At 40.6% G+C, this 27,789-nt stretch overlaps 1 long non-coding RNA gene across 2 annotated transcripts in view; it reads left to right on the top strand.

Annotated features, from left to right (window-relative positions):
• Window positions 1–22,095, top strand: part of LOC149125174 (uncharacterized) — a 76,745-nt gene extending 54,650 nt beyond the window's left edge. For both annotated transcript variants that reach the window (XR_016212589.1, XR_016212590.1), the window contains exons 2-3: window positions 19,018–19,131; window positions 21,454–22,095. This is a non-coding gene — a long non-coding RNA (uncharacterized LOC149125174). The remainder of the gene's footprint in view (window positions 1–19,017; window positions 19,132–21,453) is intronic.
• The last annotated feature ends 5,694 nt before the right edge of the window (window positions 22,096–27,789 follow it).

Below are 27,789 nucleotides of genomic sequence, written 5' to 3'. Positions count from 1 at the left end.
GAGCAATAGAGCTTCTCTTCAGAAGAAAAAGAAATACAGGATTGGAAAAACAAATTTTGATCTTAAAAGGAATCCAGCTAACATTAAAAAAGGTGATGATCCCAGTCATCTGGGCCTGAAACCACTCTCCATGAGTGGCATTACAAATTATTTTTTTACAATTTATTTTGTTTGGAAGAGACAAAATAGTTAAAAAGGTTGAAGGCAAATAATAGCTGGTTGTCGCTCTCCCTCTTCGTGGAGGAACGACACTAAACCCTGCCTAGGCTTCATATCCAAGTCACGGCACCATTATGTCGCTCCCCGTCTTCGTGGAGGAACGACACAGGACCCTGCGTTGTTCTTTTGTCTGCTCGGCCCTTCCCGGGTTTGCTGCTGGTTCTTCCGGGTTGGCTACCGACCCTTCCACCTCCGTGGAAGGGCGGTTCCCCCTAGCCACTTTCCCCACTTCCGTGGGGGAGCGGCACACCACCGGCCGGCTCTCTCGGGGGCTGCACAGGTGTTCCTTCAGATAGATGTTCCTCTTAGATGTTCCCCGGTGCATGTTGTCTCTCTCCTCCTTTATAGTCCTCTTCCACCAATCCCAACTCTGCTACCCACACGCCGAGTACGCTGCTCTCCTCCAATCAGGAGCAGGTCCTACAGTTTATTGGTTGAACTGGAGGCAGCTGTGTAGAAGCTGTTACTCCCTTCTCAGCACCATATTGTGGGAGAGCAGATGCATAGAATAAGTCTTAATTCCAGTAACTTAGTCTAGTCCGAGTTACTCCCAGTTGCTCCCCACAGCCTGTGTTCTGACTGATCATATTAAGATGAAGTTTCCATGTCTGATTGTTTTTCACTGTTCAGTCGCTATTGTATGTGGTGATTTTCCCTTATGAGTTTCTTTTTTAAAAATTTATTTATTTGGAAGGCAGAACTAGAGAGATGATAGAGATAGAGATAGAGATAGAGATAGAGATAGAGATAGAGATAGATAAGAGAGAGAGAGAGAGAGAGAAGGAGAGAGAGAGAGAGAGAGAGAGATCTTCCATATGCTGATTCACTCCCCAAAGGCTGACAACCAGGAGCCAGGAATGGCATCTGTGTCTCTCAAGTGAGTAGCAGGGAGCCTGAGCACTTGGGCCACTTTCTACTGCTTTTCCCTGGCCATTAGCAGGGAGCTGGGGCAGAAACGGGTGCCATACGGGATGCCTGCTAACTTCCTAACCTTTCTTGGTGCAGCTTTCTAAACGCACCAATAGTGAAACAATGAGGGTGAAAATAAAAGAATTTCTTTATATTTTTCTAACATTTTCTTAATGTTAAAGGGAGCTTTTAGAACAACTTTAATGAAGGGCTTTTTAGCTTGGTGCCAGCAGGGTCTGTGGTTCTGACCCCCAGGGCAGTTCATTCTGCTCAGCTTCCTAAGCAACTATTGCTATTGAGGGGATGGCCTAGGGTCAGTGACATTGCAGGTAAAACCATAGATTTCCACTTAGAGACACCACCTATTCTGTACTAGCCTCCTGTTCAGACTGGCTCTTCTAGTCCAGACTCATAATGGGAGTCAAGGGGGTGTCTTCCTTAAGGAGGTTCAGGCCTCCTTATAATGTCTTTTCCAGTGCCCTTGGATAGATCTGGGCCTCACATACATCTGGCCAAGCCTTAAAGCCTACCCATTTATTATCCAACCCCAAAAGCCCCTCCTGTCTCTTCCTATTTGCCTTTAAATGAGCTTAAAAAAAGTGCTTAGAGTAACAGCTAACTGGGAAAGTCCTGCACATATTTGGACAGGTGCGCTCACAGAAGAATTAAAGAAGCTATATCTTAAAGGGAATGCAAAAAAATCCAAAATATAGATGGTTTATTGATCTGATTCCTTCCCCAACATGATACTCTGGTCTTCTGCATTAACTAACACACTTAACTTCCTAGCAGAATATAGCTACCAGGCCTCCACGGAATAAGCATATCCAGTCCCACCAGAAAGTTATTTAGCTCTTGTCCTCACCCCTGGGGAGAGAAGACCAGCCACAGAGAGGATACAGGCCATGCAGCAAATTCCTACTTCTGCAACCTTAAGACAGTCCCAGCATTTCCCTAATAGGTTGCAAATTCCTAGATACAGGAAAATAGCAAAGTTCCTAAATCAGGCTCTCAACAGCAAGCCAAAAGAGTCCCCTCCTTTGGGGAAACAGAAAATACTGCTTTTATCCACTGAAGGTCTGCCATGTCTAGGGGCCCTACAATAGGATTGCTAAACCCCATCCTTCAAAACAGGCTGGCCCTATACCTACTAATTGCTGCCCAAGAAAGTGTCTGCCCCCCAAAAAATGTTTTTGGGTCACAACAGATAGGTACAAAATCATGTTCATAATTTCTTTGATGAGGCCAGACAACTCCAGGACCAGGTTAAACAAAGCTAAAATATCTGGCCTAATGTCTGGTCACGGAAATCCTGGTCATTACCCATCCTTGGTGACAATCTGCCTCTGTAGACTATTGTGTTGCAATGCCCTTGTTTGGCTCTAACAGAATACAAGCCATCCAGCTCCAGATGCTTCCAGCCTACCCCATCAGACAAGATGACCAGTCCTCTGCAGCGAGTAGGACAATCTTTTCCAAGGCCACCCTCCAACACCATAGGAAGCTATCAAGAGATGAAAATTCATAACCAGCTCTACAGCCATTTGTGAGCTCTGAAGATGGACCATCATCCATTCTCTCCCCATAAGATTATGGGAACCTTCTCTGGACGGGGCCAATACTAGGTAGGAAGTTACTTAACGATTTGAGACCACTTAGCTTTGGGTTTGATATGATAGAATATGACAGTCTAAGCATTCCTTCTTTAAAACTTGCTTTCTTTATCACAGACACTCATAGGCTCACAACAAGGGAAAAGAGAGGGGAGACGGAAAAGGAGAAAAAGGTAGGGAGTAATAAAATTTAGGATAAATTAGAGGCTTTTGATACTTATTGATACTATCAGATCCTTCTCACTCCACTTGAGACCATGGAGATTTTATATATATATATATATATATATATAATATACATATGTATTATATATATATAATTTCATGGGAAATGGAGTTAAAAGATAGATATTGACCTTCATGCAAAGAGAAATTTTGAAATCATGCATAGTTTTTTCATAATATGAATATTTTGAAAACCCCTCATATGTGTGTTTATATGCATATATATTAATTTTAATTTAAGTTTAAAACCTGGATTTATCTCACATAAATGTTCACAGTCTTTATCTATACAAGGTTATAGAAGTGAGAAGGCAGGGCATATATTTTAGACTAATCTATTTTAGAGCACTCTTAAATTGTATTCAATGTAACAGTTTTATTAAATTCCTTGATTTAAAGTATTACTGAATTATCCTGTGATGTACAATTCTCAGGTGAAGAGACAAAAATCCCATCAAGCTGAGGAGATGGGAATCTAATTCCACAGAACAAAATGTGCTTTTAATAAACTGTGACAAGACAGGCCAGGAAAAGAAAAACGCTTCAGAGGCAAAAGATCTGGGTCTCAGACTAATGAAAGTATTCAATTCACGTGTCACAGGCAAACAAAACAAAGAAGAACACGGCTAGTGGGCAGTGCCCTTTCGCATATACATCTTCCCTGCCCCACAACACACACCTGAGAGAGCAATGAATCCTGGAAAGTATTTACCTGAGGAAGAAATGCAGCAAGCCTGTTAAAAGAATGCACTTTCAATGCAATTTTCCAAGGAAACCACCCCATGGGATTGACTTCACCCAACACAGAACAAAGTACTGTTGGATGCAGGTCACATCTATTTGTATCCAGGCACAGATAAACACAGCACAGAGAAGAGTTGGTTGTGGGATACCTATGGCTTTTAAATTCTGATGCCGTTTAAAACTTAAATTATAAATTATATATCCTGATTATAAGTAATGTATACATTTACAGAAATATGGAAGCATTATAGAAAAGTTAAATTCCTTGAAAATAGAATTAAGGAAAATAAAGAACTCGCATTATTGACTACTACTAACATTTTTGTGGGTTCACTCTGTATATGCTCTTCATATATTTTGCTGGAAATTGTTTGCATAATTGAATTAATACCTTTATATAATTTTGTCACTTTCCACAACTTACTGATACACAAGCTTAAATCACATTTATGAAACAGTTTTAAATGAGTGCTTAAAACTCTAATAAGTGTGTATTCCTCATGACATAACTGTATTTTATTCATGGACATTTGAAATTTTTTTTGCATGAGACATCTTTTTCCATGTGACATTTTCTGTAATTCACTATATTTTCTTTTTTTAGAAAGACTTATTTATTTGAAAGGCAGAGAGACAGAGAGAAAGAGGCAGAAGCAGAGAGAGAGAGAGAGAGAGAGAGAGAGAGAGAGAGAGGAGAGAGAGAGGTCTTCCTCCATGGTTCAATCGCCAAAATGATTGCAATGTTCAGAGCTGTGCCGATCTGAAACCAGAAGCCAGGAGCTTCTTTCAGGTCTCCCATGTGGGTACATGGGCCCAAAAGCTTGGGCCATCTTCTACTGCTTTCCCAGGCACATTAGCAGGGAGCTGGATTAGAAGTGGAGCAGCCAGGACTTGAAACGATGCCTATATGGGATGCTGGTACTGCAGGCACTGGCTTTACTGGCTTCGGATCAGTGCAGCTCCGGCTGTTGCAGCCATCTGGGAAGTGAACTGGTGGATGGAAGACCCCTCTCTCTGTCTTTCCCTCTCTCTGTAACTCTGTCTTTCAAATAAACGCTATGGTGCTGGCCCAAATATTTTCTTAGGTTAAATTATATGGACAATAGTTTCAAAACCAAGGGCGAAGAACATTTTGAAGTCTGCCATTACCAGTTACTTTCCAAAAGTTCTACACTAATTTATAAACCATATGGGGGTCACCAGTACCATGGGATTGAGCTAACATTAATTAAAATTTCAGTTTATAAATATTTTGTATATTTTTAAAGAAACCATTATTTCATTTTCATTTATTATTGTTTATACTAACCTTGACAATTTTATATGTATAATACATATATTTTTCAACTTGTCAACTCTTACTGTTATAATCTTTCTTTTAATGTGTTACTCTTTTTGCTACTTTTTGGGCTTTTCATTTAGTAAGGCTCATCACTTTTGTCTCTTACATTTTTTTCTTTCCTATTTATTTAGTGTTCCTTCTTTGTCTTTGAGAAATATATTATTCTAACCATCCAAATATTTATTTTTTGTCTATATTTTGGAAGTTAAAATTCAAGAGTGCTCTTTCAGTTTCCAACAAGATTTGTTTCTATTCCCTCTCACACTAACAACAATGCTGTTGTCGCTGATTGCATATATATACATATATATATATATATATATAGAGAGAGAGAGAGAGAGAGAGCTCTCTATCTAGTACTGTTCGAAGTGCTTGCCATATTAAATCATTTGAACTCCACAAGAAATCAGTGAGACTGAGATCTGGTACCAGACAGGGATGCCCACTCTCACCACTGCTATTCAACATAGTTCTGGAAGTTTAAGCCAGAGCCATCAGGCAAGAAAAAGAAATTACAGGGATACAAATTGGGAAGGAAGAAGTCAAACTATCCCTCTTTGCAGACGATATGATTCTTTATTTAGAGGATCCAAAGAACTCTACTAAGAGACTATTGGATCTTATTCTGACAGGGTCATAGTCAAAGTGGAAGTTCTCTCCTCCCTTCAGAAAAAGGTACCTCCTTCTTTGATGGCCCCATTCTTTCCACTGGGATCTCACTTGCAGAGATCTTCCATTTAGGTCTTCTTTTCTTTTCTTTTTTTTTTTCCCCAGGGTGTCTTGGCTTTCCATGCCTAAAATACTCTCATGGGCCCTTCAGCCATATCCGAATGCCTTAAGGGCTGACTCTTAGGCCAGAGTGCTATTTAGGACATCTGCCATTCTATGGGTCTACTGTGTATCTCGCTTCCCATGATGGATCGTTCTCTCCATTTTTGATTCTATCAGTTAGTATTTGAAGACACTAGTCTTGTTTATGTAATCCCTTTGACATTTAGTCCTATCATTATGATCAATTGTGAACTGAAATTGATCACTGGGACTAGTGAAATGGCATTGGTACACGCCACCTTGATGGGATTGTATTGGAATCCCCTGGCATGATTCTAACTCCACCATTTGGGGCAAGTCAGCTTGAGCATGTCCCAAATTGTACAGCTATTCGCTATCTTATTTCCACTCTTATATTTAACAGGGATAACTTTTCAGTTAAAATTTAAACATCTAAGAATAATTGTGTGTTAATCACAGAGTTCAACCAATAGTATAAGAACAAAACAAAGAGAAAATACTAAAATGGATGAAGTATTACATTATACATCAACAGTCAGGACAAGAGCTGATCAAGTCACTGTTTCTCATAGTGTCCATTTCACTTCAACAGGTTTCCCCTTTGGTGCTCAGTTAGTTGTTTCCGATCAGGGAGAACATATGATATTTGTCCCTTTGAGATTGGCTTAATTCACTCAGCATAAAGTTTTTCAGATTCCTCCATCTTGTTGCAAATGACCGGATTCTTGAACTCACAAGGTTTCCATAGCCTTGGCAACTCATGACTAGAGCCTAGGGAGATTACTGATGCCATAATCAAGAGTGTCAAATTGATAAGTCAACAACAGGAGTCACTGTGTACTTACTTCTCATGTGGGATCTGTCCTTAATGTGTTGTCCAATGTGAAGTAATGCTATAACTAGTACTGAAACAGTATTTTACACTTTGTGTTTCCCTTTGGGTGCAGACTGATGAAATCTTTACTAAATATATACTGAATTGATCTTCTGTATATAAAGATAATTGAAAATGAATCTTGATGTGAATGGAATGGGAGAGGGAGTGGGAGATGGAAGGGATGTGAGTGGGAAGGAAATTGTGTGTGGGGGAAACCATTGTAATCCATAAACTGTACTTTGAAAATTTATATTTCCTAAATAAAAAATAAATTAAAAAGAGACTATTGGAACTCATAGAAGAGTTGGGCAAAGTAGCAGGTTATAAAAACAATGCACAAAAATCAACAGCCTTTTTATACACAGGCAATGCCATGGCTGAGGAAGAACTTCTAAGATCAATCCCATTCACAATAGCTACAAAAACAATCAAATACCTTGGAATAAACTTAACTAAGGACATTAAAGATCTCTACGATGAAAATTACAAAACCTTAAAGAAAGAAATAGAAGAGGATACCAAAAAATGGAAAAATCTTCCACGCTCATGGATTGGAAGAATCAATATCATCAAAATGTCCATTCTCCCAAAAGCAATTTATACATTCAATGCAATACCAATCAGGATACTGAAGACCTTCTTCTCAGATCTAGAAAAAATGATGCTGAAATTCATATGGAGAGGCAGGAGACCTCGAATAGCTAAAGCAATCTTGTACAACAAAAACAAAGCCGGAGGCATCACAATACCAGATTTCAGGACATACTACAGGGCAGTTATAATCAAAACAGCATGGTACTGGTACAGAAACAGATGGATAGACCAATGGAACAGAATTGAAACACCAGAAATCAATTCAAACATCTACAGCCAACTTAGATTTGGTCAAGGATCCAAAACCAATCCCTGGAGTAAGGACAGTCTATTCAATAAATGGTGCTGGGAAAATTGGATTTCCACGTGCAGAATCATGAAGCAAGACCCCTACCTTTCACCTTACAGAAAAATTCACTCAATATAGATTAAAGACTTAAATCTATGATCTGACACCATCAAATTATTAGAGAGCATTGGAAAAACCCTGCAAGTTATAGGTACTGGCAATGACTTCTTGGAAAACACCCCAGAAACACAGGCAGTCAAAGCCAAAATTAACATTTGGAAATGCATCAAATTGAGAAGTTTCTGTACTGCAAAAGAAAGACAGGAAAGTGAAGAGGCAACCGACAGAATGGGAAAATATTTGCAAACTATGCAACAGATAAAGGGTTGATAAGCAGAATCTACGAAGAGATCAAGAAACTCCACAACATCAAAACAAATAACCCACTTAAGAGATGGGCCAAGGACCTCAATAGACATTTTTCAAAAGAGGAAATCCAAATGGCCAACAGACACATGAAAAAATGTTCAAGATCACTAGCAATCAGGGAAATGCAAATCAAAGTCACAATGAGGTTCCACCTCACCCCGGAGAGAATGACTCACATTCAGAAATCTACCAACCATAGATGCTGCTGAGGATGTGGGGAAAAAGGGACATTAACCCACTGTTGATGGGAATGCAAATTGGTAAAGCCACTATGGAAGTCAGTCTGGAGATTCCTCAGAAACCTGAATATAACCCTACCATTCAACCCAGCCATCCCACTCCTAGGAATTTACCCAAAGGAAACGAAAGTGGCATCATGCTGAGTGAATTAAGCCAGTGCCAAAGGGACAAATATCATATGTTCTCCCTGATCGGCGACAACTACTGAGCACCAAAGGGGAAACTTGTTGAAGTGAAATGGACACTATGAGAAACAGTGACTTGATCAGCTCTTGTCCTGAAGGTTGATGTACAATGTAATACTTTATCCATTTTAGTATTTTCTTGTTCTAGTACCATTGGTTGAACTCTGTAATTAACACACAATTATTCTTAGGTGTTTAAATTTTACCTGAAAAGTGATCCCTGTTAGGAATTTGGAAAACATTATGCTGAGTGAAATAAACCAATCCCAAAGGGACAAATACCACTTGTTCTCCTTGATAGGTGACAACTAACTGAGCACCAAAAAGGAAACCTGTTAAAGTGAAATGAACACTATGAGAAATGGTGACTTGATCAGCCCTTGCCCTGACTGTTGATGAACAACTTAATACGTTATCCCTCTTAGTATTTTTTTTGTTTGTTCTACTTAATACTCTTGGTTGAATACTGTAATCAATACATAATTCTTCTTAATTGCTGAAACTTAACTGAAAAGTGATCCCTGTTAAATATAAGAGTGGGGATAAGAGAGGGAAGAGATGTGCAATTTGGGACATGCTCAAGCTGACTTACCTCAAGCGGTAGAGTTAGAAACATACCAGGGGATTCCAATTCAATCCCATCAAGGTGGCATGTACCAATGCCATTTCACTAGTCCCAGTGATCAATTTCTGTTCACAATTGATTATAATGATAGGACTAAGAACCAAAGGGATCACATAAACAAGACTAGTGTCTGCAAATACTAGCTGATAAAATAAAAAAGGGAGAGAACGATCCAACATGGGAAGCAAGATACACAGCAGATTCATAGAATGGCAGATGTCCTAAACAGCACTCTGGCCTCAGAATCAGCCTTTAAGGCATGCGAATCTGGCTGAAAAGCCCCTGAGAGTATTTCAGGCATGGAAAGCCAAGACACTCCGGGGGAAAAACAAAAAACAAAAAACAAAAAACAAAAAACAAAAAAAAAAACCTAAATGAAAGATCTCTGCGAGTGAGATCCCAGTGGAAAGAATGGGTTTCTTGGTATCCTCTTCTATTTCTTTCTTTAAGGTTTTGTAATTTTCATCGTAGAGATTCTTAACGTCCTTGGGTAAGTTTATTCCAAGGTATTTGATTGTTTTTGTAGCTATTGTGAATGGGATTGATCTTAGAAGTTCTTTGTCAGCCGTGGCATTGCCTGTGTATACAAAGGCTGTTGATTTTTGTGCATTGATTTTATATCCTGCTACTTTGCCCAACTCTTCTATGAGTTCCAATAATCTCTTAGTAGAGTTCTTTGGGTCCCCTAAGAAAAGAATCATATCATCTGCAAAGAGGGATAGTTTGAGTTCTTCCTTCCCAATTTGTATCCCTTTAATTCCTTTTTCTTGCCTAATAGTTCTGGCTAGATCTTCCAGAACTGTATTGAATAGCAGTGGTGAGGGTGGGCATCCCTGTCTGGTACCAGATCTCAGTGGAAATGCTTCCAGCTTTTCCCCATTCAATAGGATGTTGGCTGTGGGTTTTTCATAGATTGCTTTGATTGTATTGAGGAATGTTCCTTCCATACCCAGTTTGCTTAGAGTTTTCATCATGAAAGGGTGTTGTATTTTATCAAATGCTTTCTCGGAGTCTATTGAGATAATCATATGGTTTTTCTTCTGCAGTCTGTTAATGTGGTGTATCACATTGATTGTTTTGCACACATTAAACCATCCCTGCATACCAGGGATATATTTGTAATGTGATTTAGCCAGAAAAGTCCTGCTACTCATTTCCTTTGTTTATTTTGATGATATTTTTTCTAGCCTTGATGGCTAAACAATTTGCTTCATAGATCTATGCCTAGATATATTTGCCTTTTTAAAAAAGTATGTTTCTAATAAGCAGCATACAGCTCCATTTGTTTAAAATTTGGATTTCATCTTTGGTATTAACACAAAATATTTGTCCATTTTATGAGATACAATGCAATATTTTAGGAGATATATATATATATATATATATATATAGCATATAGGAATCATATAAACATACCAGTTCATAAATCCTTACATTTCCTTCATCTTGGACTACAGCTACCTTCTGTTCTGTGTATCACCATAGTCCATCATATGTACCTGACTGTAGTTTGGTTCCTGTGAGAAATTAGCCCTCATTTTTCCACCCTTCTCAGCTTCTAATAATCATGATTTTAGATTCATATTGAATAATACACACACACACACACACACACTTCCTTATATGTGGTTTGTCTTTCTGTGTCTGGCTTATTTAACATAATAATTCCAGTTTCACCTTTTTTGTAACGTTTGAACTTCACTCTTTTTTATGGCTGAATAATATTTTGTTGTGTTAATATACCACATTTTCTTCATCCATTCTTCCTTTGGATATCTGTGTTGATTTCATATCTTGGATCTTGTAAATAGTGTTGCAATTAACACAGGAGTGCAAGAATCTCTTTCACATGCTGTTTTAATTTCCATGGGGTATGCTTCCAGAAGTGGGAAGCTGGATTATATGGTAGACCTATTTTTAATTTTTTGAAGAACCTCAATACTATTTTCTATAAATGGTTGAGAAAGAAATAAAAAGCACACAAATAGTAAAATAATGAGTCAAATTATCCCTGTGTTCATTTATCCGTTTTTGCAGATGTTACTCCCTATATCATGGAACAAATAAAGACTCCTTTAAGAGGCTATATTGAAACTATTAAATGAATTCACAAAAGTTGCAGGACACAAAGTCAACATATAATAATCATTAATATTTTATACATAAACATTGAATTCTCCAAGAAAGAATTTATAAGAGTAACTCCATTCACAATAGCCAAAATTTTAAATACATTAAGGTAAATTTAACCAAGGAGAAAGACCTCTGCAATGAGAATTACAAAACACTAATGAAAAAACTGCTACCATAAAATAATTGAAGGACCTCCTATATTCATTGTTTGGAAGAATTAATATTAAAATATCCATATAACCCAAAGCAATGTACAGATTGAGTGTAATCTCAATTAAAATATTAATGATGTTCTTCAGAGAAGATTCCCAAAAAGCAATCTGAAAAATTCTTATGGAAATACCAAACTCCCTAAATTGCCAAAGTAATTTTATATAATAACACCAAAACTAGAAGCCTCATGTCTTGTGTTTCAAGACCTGTTCCAGAGATATTGTAATCAAAATAGCATGAGCCTCCCATAAAAATTGACACAATAACTGGTGGAACAGAACAGAAGTCCCAGAAATAAAGCCACACCTCTACAGGCAACATAACTTTGACAAAGGCACTAAGAACATTCCTCAGAGTAAGGGCTATCTGTTCAATAAATGATGCAGGGAAAACTGGATTTCCTGGTGCAGAATTTTGAACCAAGTCCCCTACCTCTTGGTCTGCAAAAATCAACTAAAAATGGATCAAATAGATACATGTAGGACCTGAAACTCCAGTTTTTAAGTCAGAGGCTCAGCAAAGTATGTGATGTGCCCAAGATCACCATATTGGTGAAAAGTAGTATCGGCATTTTATCCCAGGAGCCTCTGCCTACACCACATTTCTAATTTCCTAATCACCACATTCCTCATTTCCTCCAGTAATGTGGAAAATATCATGGACTCAGTTTTGCTGATCATTGTAATGTTTTTTCAAAACACACCCAAAGTGCAAATTTTGTAATTGGAGCATAACACCCTATATTTTAACTAGATGAAAACCACAATACTTTTCACTTCCTGACACATCTGCCCACTCAGTCCCTGATCTTTCCTGATCTGTATTTTGCTAATCAGTTTAATCATTGAGCACCTGAGTCTTGTAGGCAACGAGAGTTGGTTTTAACCCTCAGTTTTGAGACAACTTCATCTGTAAAATGAGAGTTAAAGAGGCCAGACACCAAAGTGGAAGTTACAGTGTGAGTCTTATGCTAGCCCATGGGTGGCATTTAAAAATATTGGGCTATGGATGGAAGCTGGTGACACAGGCCCAAGGAAAGTCAATTCCTTGGGGAGTGAGAATCCTTCTTTGAAAGAATCCCCCACACTTCTGGGATTCAGTCTTACCTAGACACTTATGGACAATTTGTGGCTTAGTCTAGCAGAAGTTTATTTTCAAGAGTGGGATATGTTATTCAGTTATTTTGGGAATAAATGAATTTGACCCTAAAGTAAACATGATCGTGATTTTAAGCAGATCTGGTAGGATGTTGAAAATATTTTGATACAAGAGGAAGGTGTAAAAGTAAATAAAATCTGAGAAATTGTTTAAGAAATTTTGGTTTTTAGGGTGCAAGCAGCACTACTTTTGAGGTCTTCAAGAATCTATCTATGATTATGAAAAAAGAAGAGGTTGGCTTTCTCCCCTTCTTCCCTGCCCCAATTTGTGCCAGATACTGGTTTCTGATGGAGCCAGCCCTAAGCAGCAGCTTTGCCAGTGTAAGTCCACCCATAGGAGTAGTGATGCCTCCCAGTGTTCAGTGCATCAGCCAGAGCGAGGCAACGGAGGGGATGATGGCACCTGTAAGAACAGTGGGAGAGCAAGTGACTGCAAGTACCGCTGATGACGGCCTCGTATCTGTTTGCCAAGTGAGGCGATGGTGGCACCTACGTCATCTGCAGAGCTCCTGGTGCCCTGCAGAGTAATAGCAGAGCTGCAATGCATGGGTTTATGAATAGGTACTTACGATATCCTCCTCAAATTGACTCTAATCACAGTACTCTACACCTCAATAAATGGCAATTTCATCTTCCTAGTTATTTGTGTCCAGATCCGCTCAGTCTCTTTCTCATACCACATCTATTCCACTGGAGAATTCTATCAACTCAACTTTCACTTTGATCTTCAATCCAAACATTCTCACTGCTTCACTGCTACCATCTGGGCTGGACCTGTCACCTTTCCTCAGCATTATAGCAGGGGCTGCTCTCTGATCTCCTCACTTCTATCTTGCCCTCCAATAGGGGATTCTCAACACGGCAGCCTGAATGAGCCTTGGTAAATGAAAATTAGCTCCTGTCCCTCCAAATGGCTCCCAGTTTCACCCAGTCTGAAAGGTGAAGTGCTTACCATATGTTCTAAGATAATAAACACGATCTGCCTTCTCTCCATGATCTCTGAGACATCACTAATGAGGATAAACATAAATATATAATATTTAATATCATGGTAATATGCAACATATAGCATAATGTGTAACATCTCATAGGATTTTTGAGACTATTATGTAATTTTTTTGACAGGCAGAGTGGACAGTGAGAGAGAGAGACAGAGAGAAAGGTCTTCCTTTGCTGTTGGTTCACCCTCCAATGGCAGCCGCGGCTGGCACACTGCACTGATCTGAAGCCAGGAGCCAGGTGCTTCTCCTGGTCTCCTATGCGGATGCAGGGCCCAAGGACCTGGGCCATCCTCCACTGCACTCCTGGGCCACAGCAGAAAGCTGGACTGGAAGAGGGGCAACTGGGACAGAATCTGGTGCTCCGACCAGGGCTAGAACCTGGTGTGCCAGTGCCGCAAGGCGGAGGATTAGCCTATTGAGCCGCGGTGCTGGCCTATTACGTAAATTAATATGTGTAAAAGTCCTACAGGAGAATGCCTGTTGCATAGTACAAGCTTAATTGGTTCTATCTGAACTTATTAATGTGTTAGTATTATGAAGGAAGGTAGAAGCATGGGGATTAATGCATCCTTAACTTAGGAATGATGAGATTGCAGCCCATAAGGCTGACCGATTTCCTTAGTCATTGCTTAGAGGTGACAGAGCAGAGATTCAACCCTACATCCCTAGACTGTCTCAAGTTATGCAGTCTCTTCCCAACAAAACACTTAACATGCAGTGTCATTCACTGTGGAAATCGGTCTTCTCTAATACATTTTTATTAAAATTTTCCTAAATAAAGGGTGTTTAAAAAGTTCAAAATTTCATATCACACAGTGTTTCTTCCAGTTATGTAACTGTTGACCTATGCTCATATATTTGTAAATAAATGGTTCCATGTGTCTCAAAATTAAGATTTGTTGAGCAATTTATAGAATTAACTTCCTCAAGCTCACTAATACAAGGCCAAGAAAATAAACAACTACTACACAGCAATAAGGATGAGCCTTCCATCTGTTAGCTCACTTCTCAACTGCCTGCAATGGCTCAGGGAGGTCTGAGCCAAGATCAGAGGCTCAGAACTCTATCTGTGTTTCCCATATGGGTAGTGGATGACTGTCCATCTTCCTCTGCCTTCCCAGGCACATTATAGGGAGCTGGATCAGAATTGGAGCAGCTGGGACTTGAGTTGGTGCTCTGCTATGGGGTTCTGGTATCACTGGCCATGGCTTACCCCATTGTATGACAATACTGATCCCCAAGGATGAATGTTAAAGCATCCTGTTTGCACTCTCGTGAATATTGATTTAAAGCTATTGATCCATATTCTAATTTCTCATATTTTGAAATCAAGTGGTCTTTCTTTCTCTTTGTTTCCCCATAAGAGTGTGCGTCTTTTGGAGTTTGAGGTTCACATTTGTTTATATTACAGCACTTTATTTATCACAACTAATTCATCTGCTTGACATTAAAAATTGCATCTCACAAAAGCATAGTCATTTTTTCCACAGGGTGACATTCACTTGAGTGAAAAACACTAACTCAGCTCAAGATCTGTGTCCCAACCAATAAGACCAAGATTTATATACTTTTTCTTGCCAAGATTGCTTCTTGACTGATAGAAATTAGAACGAAACACTACTAGCAAATGGAACCAAAATGATCAGCTCCATGTAAGAAACGCTTAGGAGAAAGTCTATTTAGAAAGCCCATTTCATTTATCTGTATACCTCTGAGTGTGCTACAGTATTATATAGGCATTTGCATTAATCTGAAAATATTGGTGCACTGGTGAACAAGTACTGCAGTGTCCTTTTACTCTGCGGTTGTAAATTTGCTAGACTCAATGACCAGTCTATCAGGGACAACGATCATGTTAGTTAAGTGAATGAGTGTGTCTCAGGGGATGAGTGGTTGCATTGTTTTTCACCTAGAGCTTCTCAAATGAGCATAAATATCAAACTTCAGAGGCCTTTACTGGCTGCTGCGATTGCCAGTGCAGAGGCCCAGGATGTAGCGTAGATACAAGAAGGAACAGAAGCACAGCCCCATGCTGTCTTCTTCCACAGCTCCCCAGGGACAATGCGTTTGCATTAGGTGATGCCTGCTCTCAGTCCGATGTAAATGGCACATGAGAATCCCCATCTCCAGAATGGAAAATGTTACAGAGAGGTTTTGGTTGAGATTTTGGCTCCTGTTTTAGGCTCTGAGCAATGAACATGGGAGATTTGGTGATTTTCAGGGATCAGAAAGAAATATTTCCGGCTGGCGCCACGGCTCACTAAGCTAATCCTCCGCCTGCGGCGCCAGCACCCCAGGTTCTAGTCCCGGTCGGGGCACTGGATTCTGTCCCGGTTGCTCCTCTTCCAGGCCAGCTCTCTGCTGTGGCCCAGGAGTGCAGTGGAGGATGGCCCAAGTCCTTGGGCCCTGCACCCGCATGGGAGACCAGGAGGAAGCACCTGGCTCCTGGCTTCGGATAGGCACACGCACCGGCTGCACCGCGCCGGCTACTTAGGGAGTGAACCAACGGAAAAAGGAAGACCTTTCTCTCTCTCTCTCTCTCTCTCTCTCTCTCTCTTTCTTTCTTTCTTTTTTTTTTTTTTTTTTGACAGGCAGAGTGGATAGTGTGAGGAGAGAGAGAGAGAAAGATCTTCCTTTTGCTGTTGGTTCACCCTCCAATGGCCACCGCGGCCAGCGTGCTGCGGCCGGTGCACCATGCTGATCTGAAGCCAGGAGCCGGGTGCTTCTCCTGGTCTCCCATGGGGTGCAGGGCCCAAGGACATGGGCCATCCTCCACTGCACTCCCGGGCCATAGCAGAGAGCTGGCCTGGAAGAGGGGCAACCAGAACAGAATCTGGTGCCCCGATCGGGACTAGAACCTGTTGTGCTGGTGCCGCAAGGCGGAGGATTAGCCTAGTGAGCCAAGGCACTGGCCCTCTCTCTCACCTTCTAACTCTGCCTGAAAAGAAAGAAAGAAAGAAAAAAGGAAAGGAAAGGAAAGGAAAGGAAAGGAAAGGAAAGGAAAGGAAAGGAAAGGAGCGGAGCGGAGCCCAGGGAGATCCCTTGGAGAGATACAACTTTATAAATTCAAAGTACTCACTTTTTTGCAATTTCTTTTAAAGATTTATTTTATTTATTTGAAAGATAGGGTTACAGAGAGAGGTAGAGCCAGAGAGAGAGGTCTTCCATTCCACTGGTTCACTCCCTAAATGACCACAATGGCCAGAGCTGAGCTGATCTGAAGCCAGGAGCCAGGAGCTTCTTCTTCTGGGTCTCCCACATGGGTGCAGGGGCCCAAGGACTTGGGCCATCTTCCACTGCTTTTGCAGGCCACAGCAGAGAGCTGCATTGGAAGAGAACCTGCGCCCAAATGGGATGCCGGCGCTATAGGCTGGGGCTTTAACCCACTGTGCCACGGCACCTGTCCCACAAAGTACTCACTTTTATGTTCTTTCTTTTTGTTAAACACATGGGACCTTGTGCAAAACTTAACTTTCCTCATTAGTTGCTTATTCTCTGCCAGCATTTCCTCTAAAGTATTAAATATTCCTTTTTGCCATTATTTTCTCCATTCGGTTGTGAGACATCTCCACACCATTATCTCTAACTAACTTCTTTTCATGTCTAAACTCTTAAATACTGGAGAATTTATCATATATCCTTAGTTATTATCAATTATTTTCCATACCTTCCAAGTCTTGGTCTCTACCCATATTCTTCATTTACTGTGATTTTTAAATGTATTCCTAACTGCCAAAAAGTGTAAAAAATTTCCAACCAACAATTTTGAAGGTTAAAAATTTATACCATCTCTCATTAGGGGAGCCAAGTAGAAAAACGATCTCTGAGGAAAATTCCAGCTTTTTGATTTTATGGTTTTAGATAATCAGTTCCTTGAAGTTTCTTGAAGTATGTGCCCACTTGACTACAGTGATTAAAATCAGTTGACTTCCATCACTTGGGGAATGAGGTGACATTAAAAAGGAGGCCGTGGTGCACACAGAATCTTCTGCTACATCAATTTCACATTGAAGCAATGTGACAGGTACTTTCACTGGGACTGCCAGGTACTCGCAGGGTAGAATGTGCCCTAAATGTGCAATAGATGGGATTGGAAAAACTTTGTAACTCTCTATATGAAAACCATAGTCAACTCATTTATAAGAACGATTTTATATACGTGGAGGGTTTTTCAACTCATTTATAAGAACGATTTTATATACGTGGAGGGTTTTGTAAAATTCCAAGGCAGACACAGTCAGGGGGTCAGTGACAAGCTCAGCTGTCATTTTTCTATCATCTTCAGGTAGATTTTCTTTTGTCATACAGTTGGGAGAGTCATCCTTGAAAGTTTTGTTGAAGTTAAATACACATATACACACACAAATGCATGCATACATACATACACACATACGCAAGTTAGTAGTGTGTGCTATCTAGGACCTAGAATCCTAAAGGCCTGATGCTGCCTTTTAACTAGTGCTCCTCAGTTTTGTGGCTCTTGAGTGACAAAAGCAGGCTGGGCCACATGACTTATTGCTCTCAAGTTTAATCTTCTTTCTTAAAGGAGGTCATCAGATTGCTTGATTTATCTACTGTATGAAGTGTTTTACTGCTTTCTTACCTTCCTGATTCCATGTGTTGTCCTGGGATTTTATATTTCAAAGTGGGTCAGTGTTGTGGCATAGCAGGTAAAGCTGCTGTCTGCAACACCAGCATACCACATGGGGGTCGGTTTGAATACCGGATGTTCCACTTCCAATCTAGCTGCCTGTTAATGTGCTTGGGAATGCAGCAGAGGATAGCCCAAGCACTTGGGCCCTATCTACATGTGAGACCTGGATGAAGCTCCTGGCTTTGGCCTGGTCCAACTCCAGCCATTGCAGCTATTTAGGGAATGTGAATCCAGAGTATGGAAAATTCTCTCTCTCTTTTCCTGAGTCTCTCTCCCCTTCTGTTTCCATAGCTCTGCCTTTCAAATAAATAAAATAAATCCTTAAAATAAAATAAAAACTAAAAATATTTCAATGGTGTTGAAAAAACTAGGTCTAGGATATGACATTAGCAAGAGGAAGATTGCAAAGACATTTGCGCTAATATATCCAGAGGTGGCTAGACCCTTTCTCTGAGGACCAGCCCCTAAGCCCTGTCTTCCTGGAGAAGTAATAGCATCCAAGAGACTAACTTCTATGAAGAGCAGTTCAAAAGCTCCTTATTTGGTAGTGTGGCCCAACAAAATATCAAATCTGACCTATTCCTCAGATTTCTTCCCTTCCATGTAGGTATGTTGAGTGTGGGAGTAGGAGAGGAGAGTTGGAATCATTCTTTACCTACTTTGTTCTGGAACTAGATTGAAAAAAGGTGAGCTAGCAGACAAAGATATTTATAGAAGTAAAGACAAGTCCTGGATTGTCTTTCTTAAAATCTTCACTGCGTTTCTTCTGTCAACAGGTGCAAGACACATCAAATCTCCAGTCCCATTGAATAATACAGACTCTGGCAAAACAAGAAGGAATCGACATAAAAGCCAGTGAACCTTCAGAGAAACCGAAATTAAATTAAAAGGTAGGAGATACTGCTTAAGCTAATGTGAAATATTCAGTAACAAGGCATAGAATTTGTCTTTTTTTTTTACCTTTGTTGAAACTGACCAAATTTAACTTGTGAAACAAATTTCTCAGAATATTTGCAGCCCTTGGGATTCCCGGGATTTGATCTTTTTTTTTTTTATTTTTATTTTTTGACAGGCAGAGTGGACAGTGAGAGAGAGAGAGACAGAGAGAAAGGACTTCCTTTTGCCGATGGTTCGTCCTCCAATGGCCGCTGTGGCCTGCACGCTGCGGCTGGTGCACCACAATGATCCGATAGCAAGAGCCAGGTACTTATCCTGGTCTCCCATGGGGGGCAGGGCCCAAGGACTTGGGCCATCCTCCACTGCACTCCCTGGCCACAGCAGAGAGCTGGCCTGGAAGAGGGGCAACCGGGACAGAATCTGGCGCCCTGACTGGGACTAGAACCCAGTGTGCCGGCACCGCAAGTCAGAGGATTAGCCTAGTGAGCCGCGGCGCCGGCCAGGATTTGATCTTAAGAACTAATGATAAACAGTGACTTGATCAGCTCTTGAGCTGACTGTTGATGTACAATGTAATACCTTATCCATTTTAGTATTTTTTCTTTGTTTTGTTCTACTACTATTGGTTGAACTATGTAATTAACACACAATTATTATTAGGTGTTTACATTTTAACTGAAAAGTTATCCCTGTTAAATATAAGAGTGGAAATAAGAGAGGGAGGAGATGTACAATTTGGGACATGCTCAAGCTGACTTGCCCCAAATGGTGGGGATAGAATCGTGCCAGGGGATCCCAATACAATCCCATCAAGGTGGCATGTACCAATGCCATTTCACTAGTCCAAGTGATCAATTTCAGTTCACAATTGATCACACTGATAGGTCTAAGAGTCAAAGGGATCACACAAACAAGACTAGTGTCTGCTAATACTAACTGAAAGAATCAAAAAGGGAGAGAATGATCCATCATGGGAAGCAGGTTACACAGCAGACTCATAGAATGGCAGATGTCCTAAATAGCACTCTGGCCTCAGAATCAGCCCTTAAGGCATTCGGATCTGGCTGAAGAGTCCATGAGAGTATTTTAGGCATGTAAAGCCAAGACACTCTGCAAACAAAACAAAACAAAACAAAACAAAACAAAACAAACAAAACTAAAAGAAAGATCTCTGCGAGTGAGATCCCAGTTGAAGGAATGGGGCCATCAAAGAAGAGGTACCTTTCTCTGAAGGGAGGAGAGAACTTCCACCTTGACTATGACCCTGTTGGAATAAGATTGAAGTTGGCGAACTCAAAAGGTTTCCATAGCTTTGGCAACTCATGACTAGAGCCTAGGGAGATTACTGACGCCATAAATAAGAGTGTCAAATTGTTAAGTCAACAACAGGAGTCACTGTGTACTTACTTCTCATGTGGGATCTGTCCTTAATGTGTTGTCCAATGTGAAGTAATGCTATAACTAGTACTTAAACAGTATTTTACACTTTGTGTTTCTGTGTAGGTGCAAACTGATGAAATCTTTACTTAATATATACTAAATCAATCTTCTGTATATAAAGATAATTCAAAATAAAAAATAAATAAAACAAAACAAAAAAAGAACTAATGATGAAACCAGAGCTGGAGATATTGTTATTAATGATTTGATTCATTAAGAGAATCTGAGGAAGCCCAGTTTCCCATTTTAATATTGGAAAAGCTTTTTTCTCAGGTTTATAACACTAAACAATTGCTGCTAACTTAGTGGACACTGTTTCATTTTCTAAAGGGACATAGTAATTCTTCCTTACTGAATCTTCTTAAAAAAATGGGGCTGGTGCTGTGGCACAGGGGGATTAATCCCTATCATATTGCGGGTTCAAGTCCTGGCTGCTTCACTTCTGATCCAGCTTCCTAATAATGCAGCTGGGGAAAAAAAAGCGGAGTTTGACTAAGTGCTTGAGCCCTGCCACCCACGTGGGGACCTGGATGGAGTTCTTGCTATAGGGCTTTGGCCTGGCCTGACCTGGCTGCTGCAGCCATTTGTGGAGTGAATTAGTGAATGGAAGATTCTCTCTTTTTCTCTTTCTCTGTCTTCATCTCCCCATCTCTGTTCTTTCAAATAAATAAATCTTTTTAAAATAAAAATTAATAAAGAACTGACTTAGAACCTCCATCCACTATTCTAACTGGGACTATGTAATCATAGTAAACTGCTTTACTTAATACTTCTGATTTGTTCTTTTTCTGGGACATATTTGAAATTCCAAAGCATCTATTTTCTTAAAGGTCAACTTTCTGTATGTCAACATCACAGTTCTACCTGTTCTTCAGCTTCCCCTTAGGAGACTTCCGAGGGGTGGATGGTAGAAACCCCCTGATGGACACACTGTTCAACTTTTCCTCGTGGCATTTGAAATTCTGCTATCAAGGTGGACTACACTGCTGTGCTGTGTCCTCTCGGCTTGCCATAGAACGGCATTCACCACTTGGCATGTGATGGTTGCACTGCTGGCCTCTGGGAAATATTGCAAGGAGGCCATGGCTCACTGTGAGTTCCCCAGGCTCTCCTTCCTTCTTCCTGGGAACACTGCTGGGCCCCCTGTCTGAGCCTCCCTGTCAGTCAGATGGGTTCTTGTCAGTGCAATGTGGACACCGTGATGCACTTCTAGATCTGATCCATAGCAATCTTCAGGCCCTTTCACACCCTTATCTGTCAATCACATTTACAGGATCCTGTGGAGGTACAGGGAGACAGAGCAGCTGAAGTGCTGAGTGTGAGGAATAAAGTTCCCCCACCAAACCTACTAGGCAGTGGCATAAGTTAGAAGTAGATGGTTTCTGTGTTGAGACAAGAAGAGTTTGAGATGATTTGTTAAGGGTCGGTTTACTCCAACAAAAGTAGAGGCAGAATTGTTAAGATCATAATTGAAAATGAATCTTGATGTGAATGGGATGGGAGAGGGAGTAGGAGATGGGATGGTTGCAAGTGGGTGGGAGGTTATGGGGGGAAAAAGCCACTAAAATTCAAAAGTTGTACTTTGGAAATTTAAATTTATTAAATAAAAGTTAAAAAAAGACCATGTCTCTGAGAATGAAATCACTTACTGACTGATTATGAACAGATTTTTGGTTCTCTCTATTCCTTGATTTCTTCATATACAAAAGGTAACCAAAATAATAATATCTTATAAGGTTATCACTAGGATTAAAAGAAGATGTGTAAAAGATTAAAATGAATGCGTGTGTAGTGTTAAGAACAATTCCTGACATGTCGTAGACACTTAGTGTTTGTTAGTGACTATTACTGTCATTGAAAGACATACTTAAGTGAAAACCTTTAAAAATTTTTTTTGGGGGGTTGGTAAAAGATGATCAAATTTTACTTTCCCTTCTGCGCTGTTTCTTTCCCAAAAGGTTTTTAATCAGCAAAGATGCTGGCTATGCAGTGAGACAGTGCCAGGTGAGCAACGTGCAAGGAGCAAAGACTGCACTGCGGAAAGCCGCGGGTCAGAGCCATCCATAAAACGATGCGGTCAACAACTGAATCCAACAAATATGACATGAAGTGTCTTACAGGCAAAAACATGTATAAGTCAGGAGTGAGAAAGGAAAAAAGTCATTAAGATATACTTCGTGTTAGTTTTTTGGGGGGTGAGGAGACATGATGGGATAAAGCTTCTATTTATGAAGCTGGTTTGCAGAGTTTCATAGGGATGGCGGTAAGATGGGCAGAAGGGCTAGATCAGGGCAGCTCGTCAGCTTTGGCTCCAGAGAATTCAGCATGTCATCATCATGGAGGGTAAAGATAGAGCTCTAAAAATGGGAGCATAGCATACAAGTTTTGAGGTGGGCATTTATAGCCTAATGGTTCAGACTCCAGTTAAATGGTTAAGATGCCAGCATCCAGTGTTGGAGTGCCTGGATTTGATTCCTGGTTCCAGCTCCTGACTCCAGCTGACTGTGAATTTAGATCATGGGAGACAGCAATGATGGCTCAAGAAGTTGGGTCCCTAGTACCTACATGGGAACCCTGGTTTGAGTTCCCAGGTCCTGGGTTTGGCTGGGCTCTGACACGGTCCTGTCCTGGCTGTTGTAAGCATTTGGGGAGAAAACCATCCAATGAAGCCTGACTATCTGTTTCTCTTTCTGCCTCTCAAATTAAATAAATTAAAAAAAAATCTGGGACCAGTGTTGTGATGCAGTAAGCTATCAACCCGGCCTGAAGCTCCGGCATCACATATTGGTGCTGGTTCAAGTCCTGGCTGCTCCACTTCCCATCCAGCTCTCTGCTATGGCCTGGGAAAGCAGTAGAAGATGGCCCAAGTGTTTGCGCCCCTGCACCCATGTGGGAGACCCTGAAGAAGCTTCTGGTTCTTGGCTTTGGATCAGCGTGGTTCTGGCCAATTGTGGCCAATTGGGGAATTAACCATCGGATGGAAGACCTCTCTCTCTCTTTCTCTCTCTCTGCCTCTCTTCTCTCTGTGTAACTCTGACTTTCAAGTAAAATAAATAAATCTTTAAAAAATTAAGTCTTACTACTAAATTATTCTGGAGAAACAGGCATAAAATGGGAGTGTCCTGGCAAATTTGATGCTTTAGGGTAGGTTTCTCCAGAGCAACACAACGAGCTATGGGTCCACTTGTTCATCTAGGTGCCCAGCCATCTACTGAGACTGGTTTACTTGAAGCTCACCTGATTGTGAAGGCTGGCAAGTCCAAAATCTGCAGAATGGACCAGGAGGGACGGATGCTGCTTTTCAAGACTTAAGACAGTATGCTGGCAGAGTTTCCCTTCTCTTTGGGGAGGCCAGAGTCTTAAAGGCTTTGACTGATTGGATGAGGCTCATCAGAATTATGGTGGGCAGTCTGCTTATTCAGTCTACAGATTTAAGTGTTAATCTTACCTGAAATATACCTTCACAGCAACATGCATCTGGTGTTTGACCAGACATATCTATTTTTTCTGAAATATTGGCACATCGACCTCCTCTGGGTTCTCATTCCCTCACAACAATAAGTAAACACCAGCTGTCTACTTAGCACAGGGTGTGCCCTCACTGCTCTCCCAAATTCCCACATTGTCCCATTTTGCTATTTCTTGGCCCCCACCCCAATTCTCATTTATTCGCATGTGTTGCCTGGATCTGGTAGGCATTTCAGTTTTTAAATCTTGGCCATAATGCTTGTGTGTAGTGAGGTCATGTTGTAAAACCCCTTTAATATGTTGCTTTATAATTAAACCAAAGATACTGATATTAACAAAATCATCTCAAACTACTTCAGCCGCCCCAGGGACAGCATAGCAAAGTTGGGTGTGGGTCCATTTCCCTAACACAGGTACTTGGGATTACTTAGGATAAGCAACCTTCTCAGGCAAGCCCCTCACTTACCTGGGAGATTTTACAATAAGAGCAATAATAGGGAAGCCTATCTTTGTTGTGCTTGTTGTTCAAGGAAACGACTTACACGTTTACATCATTTGTAGCTATAACTTATATAGCAATTTTGATGGAATATATAGTCGAAGTGCTAAGATAAGTCATATGGGAAAACAGAAGTGTTGACTAGTTCTCTTTAGAATTGTCTTTCAGTGTTTCTTTTTTTATTCTAATGGAGACCTTTATCAGGGAGGTGAATGGAAACACATCTGTGTGTAATGGCAAAAATATGGCTTTTAAGGTTTTGACAGCCTAAAATTTCTTAATAATGAGATTCACAATTGATCTGTGATGCATTTCCTTGGCCATGTGTGTGAGCAAATATGAACTATAGTCTATGGGCCACTGCTTTCTATGACCCCATTCTGAAACCCTTTTAAGAAGATTCTTTTGGGTTGTCAGAAAATATAAAGCACCTTAGAAATGCACATATGAGAATCTGTTCATGATATTAGCAATTCAGTTGAGCTAAATGTACCACTTTCCACCTGTCAAAAGCTTTTATGGGAGGATGCCTCATATGGGAGATAGTCCCAAAGTCTGGAGCAATGGCGCTACTCCTGTTTCCTATTTGCTATTTTTCTGATATTTTGGAATTTAGTATAAAATTCACCTCTCTAAAAGCTTGATTGATTGACTTCCGACAAAGTAGGAGGGCAGCAGTTTTAGGGGGTTGTGGCTGAGTCTACAGGAAGCTCTGTCTCTCTGGATATTGGCTGAAGACTCACTGACATTGAGTTGTGTGAATAGACCTACACTTAGCTTTTATGTTCTTAGATTAAGGATGAAAGGAAAGAGAGGAGGTGTACTTAATGTGTCTATTAAAAGAACAAATGGCCCAGTGTCCAGTACTCAGCTTGATCTCAGGGCTAGGTCTGATTGGCACAGGAAAGGAGTCATTCTATACTGGCTTCAGTAAGGTGATGACTGAAAATAATGTCAGAGATGTTTGGTACATTGTGGTGTTGCAGGGGAAGATACCCGGTCAGGACAATAATAGTGGACTTGCAGCCTTATGGTACCAAGTCATGGCTGATGATCAGGAGAGATCTCCTTGGGAGGGATGTATTTGTGTGTGTGTGTGTATGTATGTGAGCAGAGGGGAACACTTTTCAAGAAACCAAATTTATGGAAATAAGTAAAATACAGAGTAGGATCAGAATTATGTAGGTTCTACAAGACTAATCTTTTTAACAAAAAATAAACCAAATGGACTTTATTTATTTATTTTGAAAGGCAGAGTTACCAGGTCTCCCACGAGGGTGGCAGGGGCTTAAGGATTTGGACCATCTTGTGCTGCGTTCACAGGCACATTAGTAGGCATGTGGCTCAGAAGTTGAGTAGCCGGAACTTGAACAGGCACCCATATTGGATGCCAGTATTATGGGTGGTGGCTCAACCTACTGTGCCACAATGACAGCCACAAGGCCACTCTTAAATTCACAGAACTAACTTGGATACCTAAAAAATCTAATTTGTCAGTAGTATGCTCCATTCTAGACACTGACTGCAAGCAGCTACGAATTAATGAATGTCTTGGGATCACGTAGCACATGACAAGAATTTTTTCCCAAAATAACAATGCTTTCCTGTTTATAAAAAGTCTTTCCTTTTATAAATTGACTCATTAGGCTATGTATGGTGACCTTTTCCTCTTCCTGACTATGGTTTTATGGGTATTAACAAATATATATAAAATGAGCTAATGGAACCAAATTCCCTGGTCTTTCTCCTTTTTAGCAAATCCACTCCCCACCCCCACCTTTTTAATCACAAACAAAACAGTTATCCAGATTTCCTGAAATACAAACAACTTCTTAGTTGAGAGAAATAACATGGGCAGTGGGTTGATCACCTAGGATTCCTTTGCCTTGACTCTTTTGGATAATAAGTGAGATTCTTCTGCATTTTTAGTCCAGGCTGGTCATGGTTCTATGAGTAATTTAACCATTAATGAACCCAGTCACTGCTCTTCAGGGAGTGAGTAATGCCTGAATTGTAACTAGAGTGTAAATGAAGCTTTCCTAGAGCTTTGCAAGTCTCTGCTCAAACAACCATAAATATCTCTTGGTAAATTCATAAGGCTTCCCATGGGTAGGTGTCTGGTGTTAGATGCTCTGTGTCTCCGTAAGCTATTTAGGACTTATCAGAACATGCCTTTTACTCCTGCTCCAGCACTTGGCAGTTAATAAGCCTTCCACAGATATCAAAAACCACTCGTGACCCCTCCATGGAGGGAACCCTCCCTCAGTGTGGTCTCCACTGGCTTAACTGGCACAGAAATTCTTTTTTTTTAATGACAAAAAAGTAACAAAATTGTTTGAAACATTATTTCTCTTATCTCCTCCTTCTCCCTCCTCTCCTCCTTCCCTTGCTTTTTTTCAGAAAACTTTTCAACTGTCCACAAAGTGAGGTGATGTCATATCCTAAGAATACAACAAGCAAAATGCGAAACACAAAGGAAAATACAAAATGCAAAGACAATACAAAAGAAAAGTTGTGTGAAGTTGTAGATTGGGATTAATGAACACACTGTGGAGTTCAGGTGATTATTTCTCTCTTCTTTGGGAGACTGAGACTCTCTTCTTTGGGAGACAGAGAGAAAGGTCTTCCTTTGCTGTTGGTTCACCTTCAATGGCCACTGCGGCCGCCGCGCTGTGGCCGGCGCAGCACTGCGCTGATCCGATGGCAGGAGCCAGGTACTTATCCTGGTCTCCCATGAGTGCAGGGCCCAAGTACTTGGGCCATCCTCCACTGAACTCCCTGGCCACAGCAGAGAGCTGGCCTGCAAGAGGGGCAACCAGGACAGACTCCGGCACCCCGACCGGGACTAGAACCCGGTGTACCGGCGCCGCTAGGCGGAGGATTAGCCTAGTGAGCTGCAGCGCCTGCCAAATTTCTTAAATTCTAAGATAAACTTTTTTTCCCCAAGGAGAAGAACACTTGAAAAAATAGATAGTTGGGGTAAGCATTGTGGCACAGTCGGCTAAGCTGCCACCTAGCAACTAGATACACTTAGTAGTTTACATTCTATTGAATATTAATTATTGTAGATTCTGCTTATCTTCTCACAGTTACATGCAGATAAAATGGTTCTGCTAACAATAATAGTTGCAAATGTACATATACTTGCATCCCATATTAGAGTGCTTGAGTTTAGTTTCCATCTTGGTTTCCTGTGCAGCTTCCTCATGATGGGTCTGGGATGTAGCAGCAGATGGCACAAATA

This window comes from Oryctolagus cuniculus, chromosome 8 (genome assembly GCF_051225735.1).
Source record: "Oryctolagus cuniculus isolate XC-2025 breed Fujian yellow rabbit chromosome 8, ASM5122573v1, whole genome shotgun sequence".
NCBI lineage: Eukaryota > Metazoa > Chordata > Mammalia > Lagomorpha > Leporidae > Oryctolagus > Oryctolagus cuniculus.
This window is presented reverse-complemented; position numbering and strand designations above follow the sequence as displayed.